Genomic DNA, 14,449 nt, shown 5'->3' on the forward strand with positions numbered 1-14,449 from the left:
AAGATTTGAGTGGCAAGGAATTGGCTCCACATACCACTTCGTCATAAACCTCACAATCTAGTTTAGGGACAACTTCACCTTCACAGCGTTTGTTTGAGTATCCAATTTGAGCCAATTTGATGTATTATAAATGTTTCATGTGTTTTTGTTTATTATTTTGTGTTTAGTCTTAATAAATCATATTGTTATTTTGGACAGAACTTTCATTCTGTTAAACGGTAGAGCAACCCATCATTTCTCACTACGTTAATGAAACCTTCCTTTATTTAACTTATTTATCAAATTAAATTATTGCAGGTGCCAAACTCTTTTCTACTCCACTTGCAGGGTTGATCACAGTCAGTTCGCGTATATTTTTTAATCCATGTGCAACAGCAAAAGTCGGAGTTAGAATAGGGGGCGCTTAGAGCATCATTTACATATGTAGATTCTAGAAGAATTTAGTGTTAAATATACTGCTTGCCCCGGCACCTCGCAAAACGATTCTGTAATAGATGTAAGCACTTTTACATTCTTCTCGCTAAGTGGTTTACCATAGCTGAGGGATGTTTAGCACTTTGGAGGAATCCATGTTGACACTTTCAACTACCGCGGAAGACTGATCAGTTGCGGCTGTCAAGCCCTGTTTTATACTCTAAGGTCCAACATGATTGCACTTCCGGTCACGTGATTTCCGGTCTCTGCTGAACTCCTGGCCCCAATGCGCTATTTTGTCTCAAGGTGTTCGCGGAAGACAGGTATGATTAATGGTGTTTTCGCATGAGTGCACAGACATGATGAAGGCTTTTAGCGGTGATAACGTTTAACGTTTCTGAGACGTATGTTGACAGCAGGACGCCACGATTTCCAGGAAGGGAACACGTGATGTCTCCTAAGGAACATCGGGAAGAATGCATTCAGCGTTATTCTGAGATATTTTCGTAAACAGTTTCTGAAAGCAGTTCAAAAGACTTCTATAGCATGCGTCTGTCTAGAGGGAGATTTGGCTGTCAGATTATCACTGACAACCTTTTAGCTGTGTCATGCTATTGTTCCTCGAAGGCAGGTCTCCACAGACGTTAATAACGTGTGCTGGTCCATGTTTTGAAGAGGCCCTCCTGTTAGGGCAGGGATTTCCGTGCAGACAAGCTGAGATGTCACGAAAGCTCCTACAACAAAAGTGATTGTTAACTATTTCTGCAGTACTTTATGATTTACGGGAAGGAGCGATGTGTAATGGACAGGCTGTCTCATTTGGATCGCTAGGAAGAATGGGTCCCGCATTATTCTAGGATATTTTCGTAAACAGTTTCTGAAAGCAGTTCAAAAGCTTTCTATAGTGTGTCCAGAGGAAGAATTGGCTATCAGCTTAACAATGACAACCTTTTAATTGTGTCTGCAAGGGTAGGTCGCCGGGAAAACATCTCGCTCGGCAATTAGACCATGTCAGAGTTGTCAGGTATAGAACCTCTAGACGAGTCGTCGTTCTCATCACGAGCGTCAGTCAGATGCGTCTCGCCTGTGGGACAGGCTGGCATGCGTATCAATTAGAGGAGCGTGTCTCCTAGTGTTGACACTAATCCATGCTGAACCCACGGGTACAAAGGCGAAGCGTCGTGGCCAGGTAAACAAGTTACCACCCTCTCCAGGCGTGCGCGCCCAGACGCATCTTGCCTGTGGGACAGGCAGGGCTGGCGTGTGCGCCTGATACAGTCGGACATCATTCCACCTTGGACCTCTTTAGGAAACAGATCGCTGATACATCGTGGTTGAATTTCTTAACGATAGTTTGAAACTGTTTCTACATGTATTGAATGTTTGTGGTGGTGTTGGTTAGTGTTTAACGTCCCGTCGACAACGAGGTCATTAGAGACGGAGCTCATGCTCGCGTTAGGGAAGGATTGGGAAGGAAATCGGCCGTGCCCTTTCAAAGGAACCATCCCGGCATTTGCCTGAAGCGATTTAGGGAAATCACGGAAAACCTAAATCAGGATGGCTGGAGACGGGATTGAACAGTCGTCCTCCCGAATGCGAGTCCAGTGTGCTAACCACTGCGCCACCTCGCTCGGTATTGAGTGTTTGTGCACTGCATTATTACGGTTCTTAAAGTGTTGTGAGTGTGTTTGTAGAGCGTTATACAAGCTTTATGTTGATAATTTTATGCATAGTGAAGGTGTCTGTACATCAGTGTACTGCGTTATTTCGGTGATTTATGAGTAGTTTCCAGGTCTGTTGAAAATGGTTCAAATGGCTCTGAGCACTATGGGACTAAACTTCTGAGGTCATCAGTCCCCTAGAACTTAGAACTACTTAAACCTAACTAACCTAAGGACATCACACACATCCATGCCCGTGGCAGGATTCGAACCTGCGACCAGAGCGGTCGCGCGGTTCCGGACTGTAGTGCCTAGAGCCGCTCGGCCACCTCGGCCGGCCCCAGGTCTGTAAACTGTATGTTGTGACCCCAAGTGCGTCACGGCGAGTGTTTTGTATCAACGTAAGAAATAAACTACGTGAAATCCGTCCATGAATGAAATGTTCCAAAAATAAATAAAGTACACTCCTTCCTCTCTCCAACAGCATAGAACAGGCTGAGTCCTTTTTCCACCATTTTTCCCCTCCAGACAGCCGGGGGCGGGGGGGGGGGGGGGGATGAGGATGTTGGGGCACACATGCAGCTGAGCAAAACACATGACATCCGGGGCAGGGGTGGGCGTGGTCAGGGGTGGGGGTGATTAATTGATCAATTTAATTAATTTGCAAATCACTTTGATATCAAAAGTGTGCTACAAAGCCGGCCGAAGTGGCCGAGCGGTTCTAGGCGCTATGGTCGCAAGTTCGAATCCTGCCTCGGGCATGGATGTGTGTAATGTCCTTAGGTTAGTTAGGTTTAAGTAGTTCTAAGTTCTAGGGGAAGCTAAGTCCCATAGTGCTCAGAGTCATTTGAACCATTTTTTGTGCTACAAACGCCAACTCCCTACTACTCACATATGTTGTACATGTCTTGTTTACCTTTCACTGAAATAAATGTGAAGTCCCAGCAATGAAAACTGTTATTGTTATCTAACTTTCACCGTAGCTACCAGTTATACCACAACCCCCTACCTTATCTCAGGAAATGAGCATGTTTGCAGCTAGACGTGCATCAACATGGGAAACTTCCTGGCAGATTAAAACTGTGTGCCGGACCGAGACTCGAACTCGGGACCTTTGCCTTTCGCGGGCAAGTGCTCTACCAACTGAGCTACCCAAGCACGACTCACGCCCCGTCCCCACAGCTTTACTTCTGCCGGAAGGTAGGAGACGAGGTACTGGCAGAAGTAAAGCTGTGGGGACGGGGCGTGAGTCGTGCTTGGGTAGCTCAGTTGGTAGAGCACTTGCCCGCGAAAGGCAAAGGTCCCGAGTTCGAGTCTCGGTCCGGCACACAGTTTTAATCTGCCAGGAAGTTTGATGTGTGGAGTGTCGCTGTCTATCAGCAAGGTGGCCACTGAGCACACTTTGCAGCTTCTAGTTTCAATATCCCGCAATTTGGACAGCAGCCGACGCTTTAAAGACGGTGGCACTTTCTGAAGTCTCCAACGCGTTATCTTTCAACAAGATAACACAGGACCATGTGTCTTGTTGCCCATCCTGTCCTGATCTATTTCAGCATAGATGGTATTCACCTGTGTGCTGGCCACAGACTCGTACCGAGGTGACGGTTGGTTGACATTGAGGGAGGGGAACAAACAGCAAGGTATCAGTCCCATCGGAATAGGGAAGGATGGGGAAGGAAGTCGGCCATGCCTTTTCATAGGAGCCATCCTGGCATTTGCCTGCAGCGATTTAGGGAAATCATGGGAAACCTAAATCGGGATGGCTGGACACAGGTTTGAACAGTCATCCTCCCGAATATGAGTCACGTTTGCTAACTACTGCGTCACCTCGCTCGGTGATCGAGGTAACTCTGCACCTCTGACAAAACTGCCAACGCTGCGTCCAATACTCAGCAAGTTTCTTTATTTTGTAGGTAGATTTAAGGGGGCAGACCAGGTGACACTCGATTTTGGAACCTGATATTCTCCATTTTTTTACAATAAAATGACAGAAAAATTACAAAGCTGACCGTTATTGCACACCCTTAAGATTGTATTACATATGTAAAAGAAACTTGCACCCAGAAGATACTACACGACATCGACGTATGGCCTTTGTGGAGCCTGACGATGGTACGTGGAAGCTCTGAATGCCACAATTTTAAGTATGGTACAAAATTCCAAGAACTGCTTTAAAACCGATGATATTGTCCAAAGTATTACGTAGGGATATGTTTTTTTAAATGGTTTTTGACAAAGTAGCATATTCTAAAATGAAAGTCAATGTTTTTCGACGAAAAACTTCGTTATAAAAGCATGTCCGAAAATTCGAAATTAAAATATATTTCAAAAATCCTAAGTGTTACAGTAGAAGAAACGCCAACTCTCAAGCTACAAAAAGGAATAATGTAATTGCTTGTATATTTCATGAGTTCTAGCTCCCGCCAACTTAAAAAGTGTTGTTTTGAAAAAACAAGGATTTAAAATTTCAACCTGAGTTTTCTTATGTTGAAATGCCAGCACTGTACAGATGACCTTTTTTCTTTGGGCCGATGTCGACTGAGATTACTTTTCAAACCTTTCCTATCTGTATAAATTCGTTTGGTGGTCATTTTCTACCACTCACATTTTACTTCATATCAAAAACAAGCGAAATAAAAAATGAAATTAAAAGTAAATCTGTAATTCATTGTTCATGAGAACTTCTCTGTGTTTGGTTTGATTTGACATACAATAAAGAACTGATTTTATTTGCGTTTCTCAAGTGTTTAAAAATGGGACTTGAGAATATATCCATTACCAGCAGCTAAGCTTTCATTAGATTTTACTTTGGATTTCCTTGCTTTGAGCAAAGTAAACTCTTAGATCATGTTACAGAAGCCACATTTAGCAGTTGCGTTGTATTCTATAAACAAGTTAGCTAAATCTGAGAATTTTATTTCGCCCAATCTGGAACTTAGCTAGTTTCCTATCGTCTTTAATTTTCCCAAACTATATTCGCAAGATGCTGCAATCTTTTCATTTAACTTATTAATCCATCAGATACTTTGAAACAATCTGGCTACAACATTTTCTCACTGCAGATTAAGCGTGCCTTGCGTTCATCCATCGCTTCAGCCATCCTATTTGCCTTTCTCAATTTGTTAACAGCAAAATTGCTTTGGATGGATATAGAAGCTCAAACACCTTTGGCTTTCACTGTGTATTTCTGCACTCTTTCTTCAAGTAGCTGTTGAATATTTATCGTCAAACCAGACAGCAAACTCAATGCTCTTCTACAGGCTGAACTAGTTTCTTGCGTTAATTTGTTACAACATTTCAGTTCTACATACATCAAAAAAAGTTTTTCATCACCCCAGTTCCCAAGACTCCTGAAGATAGACGTTGACTGTGGATATTGTATCACAGACACAGTCCCTTTGACTGTTCAGAGATGTCACTAAACCCGCCCAAAGATGTAAACAAACATGCAAAACATGCATGAACAGCGGATATGAGACGGAAGTGGTCCGACAGCCGATCAGTTCGTCATTCCACCATGAAGGAGGTACACGGGTCGTGTTGTCTGTAGTTCAACCATGCCTAGACGGTCAATACCGTGGTTCGATCGCGTGCGCATTGTTACTTTGTGCCAGGAAGGGCTCTCAACAAGGGAAGTGTCCAGGTGTCTCGGAGTGACCCAAAGCGATGTTGTCCTGACATGGAGGACAGGACGTCGTTTTACGACTCACACTGTGCGCAATAGGCTGCATGCATGATTCACAACTTCACTCCCGACGTCCACAGCGAGGTCCATCTTTGCAACCACGACACCATGCAGCGCGGTACAGATGGGCCCAACAACATACCGAATGGACCGCTCAGGATTGGCATCACGTTCTCTTTACCGGTGAGTGTCTTATATGCTTTCAACTAGACAATCGTCGGAGACGTGTTTGGAGGCAACCCTGTCGGGCTGAACGCCTTAGACACACTGTCCAGCGAGTGCAGCAAGGTTGAGGTTCCCTGCTGTTTTGGGGTGGCATTGTGTGGGGCCGACGTACGCCGCTATTGGTCATGGAAGTCGCCCTAAGGGCTGTACAATACGTGAATGCCATCCTCCGACCGATAGTGCAACCATATCGGCAGCATATTGGCGAGGCATTCGTCTTCATGGACGACAATTCGCGCCCCCATCGTGCACATCTTGTGAATGACTTCCAGCTTGTGCTCCATGCATGAACACTATCGAAGATGCCTGGGATGGATTGAATAGGGCTGTTTATGCACGACGTGACCCACAAACTAATCTGACTAATCTACACCGAATCTCCGTTGAGGAGCGGACAATCTGGACCAACATTGCCTTGATGAACGTGTGGATGGTATGCCACGACGAATACAGACATGCATCAATGCAAGAGGACGTGCTACTGGAATGAGGTGCCGGTGTGTACAGCACTCTGGACCACTACCTGTGGTCTCGCTGTATGGCGGTACAACATGCTATGTATGGTTTTCATGAGCAATAAAAAGGGCGGAGGTGATGTTTATGTTGATCTCTATTCCGATTTTCTTTACAGATTCCGAAACTCTGGGAACCGATTTGGCGCAAAACTTTTTTTGATGTGTGTATTAATAGATCAGACCTGACCTCTAAAAGGCAAATAACTTCACACGTGGATTACAAGTCCCCTCCATCGTTTTTGCTTATATCCGCCAAATGCACATTTCGCTCCATTTCTCAGGCGATTAAAAACGTCAAAACCTTCGGTAAAACAGGACATTTGCTTCAGCACCCGCTCGGCACCGTTTAGTTCCTTACAGAAGCAGCAGCAAGGAAGTCCGCTGCTGTATATAATGAGCTGTGCAGGCGGCAGCCGTGTGAACCACGCGCACAGTTACCACACAAACCGTGTAAGCGGTAGCGTACATACTTCGGACGATGGTCGGCGAATTTCAGGTCAGTTTATTTGAATCAGTTTTATCGAATCACATGACGTTCCCAAACGAAAATAATTATTGTGTGAAATTTGTAAGTTTAGAGCAAGAAAGTAGGAGTTTGTGGCATCCTGAGTATAAGATAGCAATAGACACTGTCTTAGAATATGTGGTCTGAATTAGCTACTTTATTGTAAATCACAAGAATCGACCATATTAAAATTTTAGTGATAATTAATTCAACGCTACATAATGCACGTTCTGTGATTGTCTAGCCAGTTCAGCCACGTATCTATGCGTAAGATGAACCATACCAAACAGTCAAAATCTGTGTAGGAAAATTTAGACCGAGATAATAACCCTGAAAAATCATGTGTTCTGATGAGATCGAAAGCGCATGTCAATTTCGATGTTTAAAGTTACGATTATGGATCTTTTTCGGGTTGTGATAGGTGGGCATTAGCTCTCTACGAATTATTGCTACTTACATCTGGTGTTACACTAGTAGCGTAGGAATTCTGTTATATGAGTACTTTGCAAATATTATGTACGTGTTCCCACTTTTCAATGCTTTAGGTTTTCAAAGTATCTTATTCTAAAATTTATGTTTGAAAGACAGTCGAAACAAGGTCGCAGGAGTAGACGAGATTCCATCAGAACTGCTGACAGTCTTGGGAGAGAACAGTTAAAAAAGAATATAATAATTCCAATTCCATAGAAAGCAGGTGCTGACAGGTGTGAATACTACGTAACTATCAGTTTAATAAGTTATGGTTGCAAAATACTAACGCGAATTCTTTGCAGAAGAATGGAAAAACTGGTAAAAGCTGACCTCGGTGGAGGTCAGTTTGGATTTGGAGGAACACAGGAACAAGCCAGACAATACTGACCCTACGTCTTTTATTAGAATATATGTTAAGGGAAGGCAAAACTACGTTTATAGCATTTGTAGATTCACAGAAAGCTTTTGACAATGTTAACTGGAATACTCTATTTGAAATTCTGAAGGTAGGAGGGGTAAAAAATTGGAAATGAAAGGCTATTTACAACTTGTACAGAAGCCAGGTGGCTGTTGTAAGAGTCGAGGGGCATGAAACGGAGCAGTGATTGAGAAGGGAGTGAGACAGGGTTGTAGGCCTATCCCCGATGCCAATCAATCTGTACACTGAGCACGCTGTAACGAAAAACAAAGAAAAATTTGGAGTAGGAATTAAAGTTCGGGGAGAAGAAATTTAAAAGCTTGAGGTTTGCCAATGACATAGTAATTCCGTCAGAGACAGCAAAGAGCTTGAAAGTGCAACTGAACGGAATGGAGGGTGCATTGACAGCAGGATATAAAATTAGCATCAACAAAAGCAAAGCAAGGATAATGAAATGTAGTCGAATTAAATTAGTCAATGCTCAGAGAATTATATTAGGAAATGAGACACTTAAAATAGTAGGAAACTTTTACTATTTGAGGAGCAAAATACCTGACGATGGCCGAAACAGACAGGATACAAAATGTAGACTGGCAATGTCAAGAAGAGCATTTCTGAAGAAGAGAAATTTGTTACCGTCAAACATAGATTTAAGTGTTATGAAATATTTTCTGGAAGTATTTGTATGGAGCATAGCTAATGTATATATGGAAGGGAAACATGGGCAATAAAGAGTTTAGACAAGAAGAAAATATAAGCTTCTGAAATTTGTTGCTACAGAGGAATGCTGAAGATTAGTTTGGACATATCACGTAACTAATGGGGAGATACTGAATACAGTTGGGAAGAAAAGGAATTTGTGATACAAGTGGGACTGGTTGTTAGGACACATTCTGAGCGGTCACCAGTTTAGCATTGGAGTAAAGTGGGGGGGGGGGGGGGTAAAATCGTAGAGGGAGACCAAGTGATGAAGACAGCGAGCAAAGTCAGAAAGCCGTAAGTTGCAGTAGCTACTCGGAGATGAAGAGGCTTGGACAGAATAGAGCAGCATGGAGAATTGCGTCAAACCAATTTTTTGGACTGAAGACCACAACAACAAGAACCATCAAACATATTCTGAATGACAGACAGTGACGTTAACTGACATTCGTTTGTTTTGCTTAGTATATGTGAAGTTGTGTTGAGTGTTTATAGTCCTGCTTTTCACTGTCACCAGCAATTAATTACCTGTATTATATAATGCATGCAATGTTTTCCTCTTCACCTCATATGTTCGTAAAACTTGTCTGGTTATTCCAGTAACTGAGGAAAGAGTATACAGCACTCGCCACTTTAGAACAGATTCCAACCTACTTGATGGAATATGTTCTGACATCCATGTTGCCGCCATAAACTGACGTAGTAGATCGGACGCACTGCGACCAAGCTGTTGGCCGCCCGCAGCGCTTAAGCTGTCTGTGATGATGATGATGATGATGATGTTTGGTTTGTGGGGCGCTCAACTGTGGGGTCATCAACGCTCGTACAAAGTCCCAATTTTTACATAGTCCAATTTGTTACACAATCCAATCTAGCCACTGTCAGAATGATGATTATAATGATGATTCATTCTTTTGGCACCCACCTACATAGGGAGAAATGATCATCACGATAAAATAAGAGAAATCAGGGCTCGCACAGAAAAATTTAAGTGCTCGTTTTTCTCGCGTGCCGTTCGAGAGTGGAACGGTTGAGAGACAGCATGAAGGTGGTTCATTGAACCCTCTGCCAGGCACTTCATTGTGAATAGCAGAGTAATCACGTAGATGTAGGACAACACAAACACCCAGTTCCCAAACAGAGAAAATCCCCAACCCGGGCGGGAATCGAACTGGGGACACCGTGATCCAGAGGCAGCAACGCTAGCACTTTTTTTTGTTAATCTCATTTTGTTCGTTGTATCTGCTCGGGGCGGACGTCGCAAGACACCCGTTTCAGTTCGTTGTTGATCCCTTAACTCAGTTTTTTTATTACAGAGGGCAGCTAACCCTCTGACCGAACGCGCTGAGCTACCGTGCCGGCACCAGACCACGACCTGCGGCCTTCAAGACGTGTTCACAGTGCGACTGACAGTGGTTGCCAGACGCCGTCGCCAGAGGTCACCCGATAACATCGGCTGACAGCTTGGTCTGGGTGCGTCCGATTTCCTTCGTCAGAGATATCAAAGAGGTTAGATTTTAGCCGCCTCGGGCAGGGTGGATGCTGTGCCGCCTCTGTATTCTAGTGTGAGAGCTGCACCGTGGCTTTTGCTATTGAAAAGGAAGCCGCGCGGAGTCAGGGAGTGATGACAACAGCAGTTTGGTCCCTTAGGAACGCACACGCATTTGAACATTTTTGGAAAAGTAAAACAATGGCCTGGTGATATATATATATAGACAGTTTATCCATTCGTGGGATCGATGATATTGGCGATTTTTGCCTATCATCGACCTTGATGCTGATAAGATACCGATTACAGGGATTCCAAGACTTCCGAGAACGTTTTAATTTCAATCTGAAAGTTGGATAACAAACCACAAGAAATTTTTGTTTGTGATATAATTGCAAATTAACTATTTCGGATTTTTTTCCTTTACTTTTATTGTGAAACCTTGCTTCTTGCCAAATTTCATGATTCCAGGTCAACGAAAAATGCCCAGATGAGTGGGTTTTTGAGTGTCAAAATGTGTAACATAAATGGCCGTATCTTTTGACTGAACTGATTAGAAGCTTAAAAGTTTTACGCCGCCTTAATATGTGACATACATTTGAACTTCATACAAAGCGATTCTATGCAAACTTTTTTTTCCAGTTCGAGGTAAAAAACTCTAATAAGACCCGTAACGCACGTAAAGGAGCTATATCTGTTGCGAAAGGAACGTCACGAATACTGTACACACTTTCCACAGTTAGTGGAATAATCACACAGGATTTACAAATATATGACATGAAGAGAGAAACGTTCCATTACGTACTCGAGAGGATTCGCGATGACCTAAAGCAAGATTGCGAACGCTTTGCAAAACTTCCAATAAATTCAGTACGATAGACATGTGCCAGTTAACCTTCAATGAGTGTCATTCAGTATACATGTGAAATATAAAATATAAATGTTAGATTAAGGTACTCTGAGCACCCGGAGCACTGAAAAGCGGAAAAACATATACTACATTTGCGAACCACCCCACGTAACAGGATCACCACCCTACTGGCATAAAAACGGCACTAAGAAGCAATAATTATTTGTAAACAGCTAATGCCAACCTGTCAAAACGCAAAAAGGATTCACTATCGTAACTTTAAGCATAACATATGCCACTCTTCTCATTTGAATAACTTATTTTTTGAGGTTACAATTTACGCCTAAAATTTCCGATAAATATTTTTGCCTACTTGTGGTTTCCACTAAAGCTGTAATTTCACTCCCGAGCTATATGCCCGATGTGATATTTTTCATCCTCAGTATGCCACATACTCCTTTCTTGGACTAAACTTACCAGGTTATCACAGTCCATGTCACTTCGAACAAAGAAAACAAACCGATTTGAATTTCACCACCGATTGTCGTCCGAAGCCTGCACGTTGGGGCGGTGAGATGTCTAAATTGTGGAGGTGCGCGTCGCGGCGTACTGATCTGAACGGATCGGCGAAATCCACCGACGCCGTGCCACTGTAGAAACGCTACTGAAAGTTGCTCGAGACTTGCACGGAGCCACGTCAGTGTGCAGGAAGCGTGAGAGAGGCACTGCGCATGCGCGGCGGCAGCAGGTTGCGGAGGGGAGTGCGCCGGGCCGCGAAGTTCGAAACTTCCGCCTGGTTCGGCAGTATGCGGCGTGCAGTCGCTGGAGACGGAGGGGGAGGTTCCACGTCGGGATGCGGCTGCAGTGGCGGCGCGGCGCTTGGCGGATACCGGCGGTGGCATTCGCAGGTAAGTTGCGCAACTGAGCAAGCAAAGCAATGTGCGCGGCATGGAACAGGCGCTGTGCCGAAGGTAGGCTTTTGGAACTAGTAGGAAAGGCGTCACTAGGGTCTGTTCATCGCAGTATTCATACGGAAGTAAACATTCCGCTACGCTTGCCGTTACTTTGTGTCCTGCGGCACATCTTCAGTTTAGCGCGCACTCACATGTGGTTATTAAGACACATTTATGCTGCAGCTTTGCAGCGATTACATCGCGATGTTGTTTTTGTTGTTGTCGTTGTCGTCGTCGTCGTCGTCGTCTTCTTCTTAACGTTTAAAGACTCCTGAAGCGAAGTAGATGTTGCTGAGACGATTAATATAAATTTAAGACACATGGGGTCGCAAATGATAGGAAATACCTCAAAAGTGGGCGACAAATGCTGCACATATGACGTCACGACATGACGTATCTCGCCGCACGTGCAGCAGTTGAGCTTATCAGTCTGTCGCACCTTATCGCCCCAGCCCAACCCACGTCAAGTATTCCCTCCGGCGTGGCTCTGGACCCACGTGCGCGATTTCAGCACGTGGGACTCAGGGTTCAAATCTTGCGTCTGGAAGGTATTATGTCTGTCATTGAGTTAGACATTTGTTTACATTGAGCTGAGACATTACTTTATTCGCCGGAGTCGCGGCCTCCGCTGGTACAGTAAACAAAAACCTACAGTGTCGATTCACAATAAGTATAAGCTTCCGAACTGTTACCACTAAATGACCAACGTTTTCTTTACTAAATAATGTATAAACAAAAAATGGGACGAAAGGAAAGAACCATAAAATAGCAGCTTCTACTTGGTTACAGCAAGGGCAATAATTCTGTAACTTTTACGTTTACAATAGGTCACATTTACAAAAGGTGTTCGAAATTTTGTTGCTCGGATGTAAATACTGCATCGCTCAGTCATTCCTTCACCCTCAATCCCGACTGCTGCACATTCGGCGACTTCAACTGGTGCGTCAACTGTTCAACTTTCTTATCCACTTTTGGGGTATTTATCGGCATTTGCGACCCCCCCCCCCCCCCCCCCGCCAAATGTCTTACATTACTTGCCTCAGGGGCATCTATGTCGCTTCGGGTTTTTTTTAAACTTTAATAAGAAACACCGTGTATATTTGAAAACTGTCATATTACCGCCTTGGGCTGCTGGTAAAATACTTTATACTACCAGTTTGTGGTCTGATCAACAGGTTCATATATACAAAATAAAACAATACATACGTAACATTAAAGGTTTAAACTATCACGAATTTGTTAACTGAGGTAAATGTTAACAACACACACATAATGGAATGTCACGTACTCGCATAAAGGTGTTCATACCATCATGTTAGGCGAAACATAAAATAGTTATCGTCAGATACTAAAACCATGAATAATACATTACATTTCTCTTAAATTCTGTACCTCTGCTGCAACCTACAACCATTTGAACACGCTTGCGGTCGCATTTAACCTGCAGCTGCAGTATGCTTCTGTCCCCGTCGCTGGAATCACTCCCCGTGTACGGGAGTTTGCTGTAGCTATAGTATTAATGTATAGTAACAATCGTTAAGGAGAACGTCAGTTCGCTGTGTGTGATTCGTAAAACCTATGAGAAGCAGGACAAACACTACACCACCATATTCCATTTAATAAATTTTTAACGACAATGAAATAAAACACAAACTCCGTAAGATGCTACTCAGTGCATCAAAGAGAAGGCTGAAATCACAGGGGAGAATGACCAGCAGGACAATCTGTCGCAATCATGAGATAATTCATCTGCTTAAGACATCTGTAACCTAAAAGTGTATTATCGAAGTTTTGAGTTCTTTCCGCGTACGTCATACGCTCGCCGCAGAAACTCCAGTAATCGCCAATGTTATTTCTGAACTTGGTCGTTTTGGTAGGGCCAATTTTTTCCAATCTGGTTTTCGTTGGGTTTTAGCGGTTTAACCCACCCATGTTCCAGTGCCGAAAACTAAGAAACTTTACTTCTTTTCACACCGTATACAAACGAAATGATCAAATGAACCCAACTCAACATGATCCTGTTGGCGGGACAGAAAATGACTGTCAGATGAGACTTGACACAAGAATGATGATTAGCAATAAGCAGTGAATTCTTTCAGTGATTTACCGTACCTCGCTGTCGTTTACTCTAGAATAACGACGAAATAAGTGACATATGTAAGATAGATTTCCAGCGGCGTCATATCCGGTGTAGTTGCTCCGAACCCGACGGCCAATCGTTGGGCGGGCGTTTGTTTACATTGATGGGCTGCACACGTAATTGCATGCTTGACAAGCAGGCGTGGGCAAGCATGCTTGCGCAAGCAGGCACAAATTCGTCACGTCTCCACATCGTTGAAGCACACTTGTATAAGCACCAATTTGTTTAGTAGAAAATGCCAAACTCAGACTACGACGCGCTGGCTTTTGGAGCCATTTTGCCTGTCACGAAAAACAAAAAAGAAAAGGTTTCATGTGGAGTAAAGAGTGATTAGACACGATATTAGTCCCATATTAACTATTTGCGCAAGACACGCTACGGAAACTAACAGTATAGATGCTTTTTCTTCTCTTTTCCTCCATGT

The sequence above is a fragment of the Schistocerca piceifrons genome, chromosome 7 (genome assembly GCF_021461385.2).
Source record: "Schistocerca piceifrons isolate TAMUIC-IGC-003096 chromosome 7, iqSchPice1.1, whole genome shotgun sequence".
Taxonomy (NCBI): Eukaryota; Metazoa; Arthropoda; class Insecta; order Orthoptera; family Acrididae; genus Schistocerca; species Schistocerca piceifrons.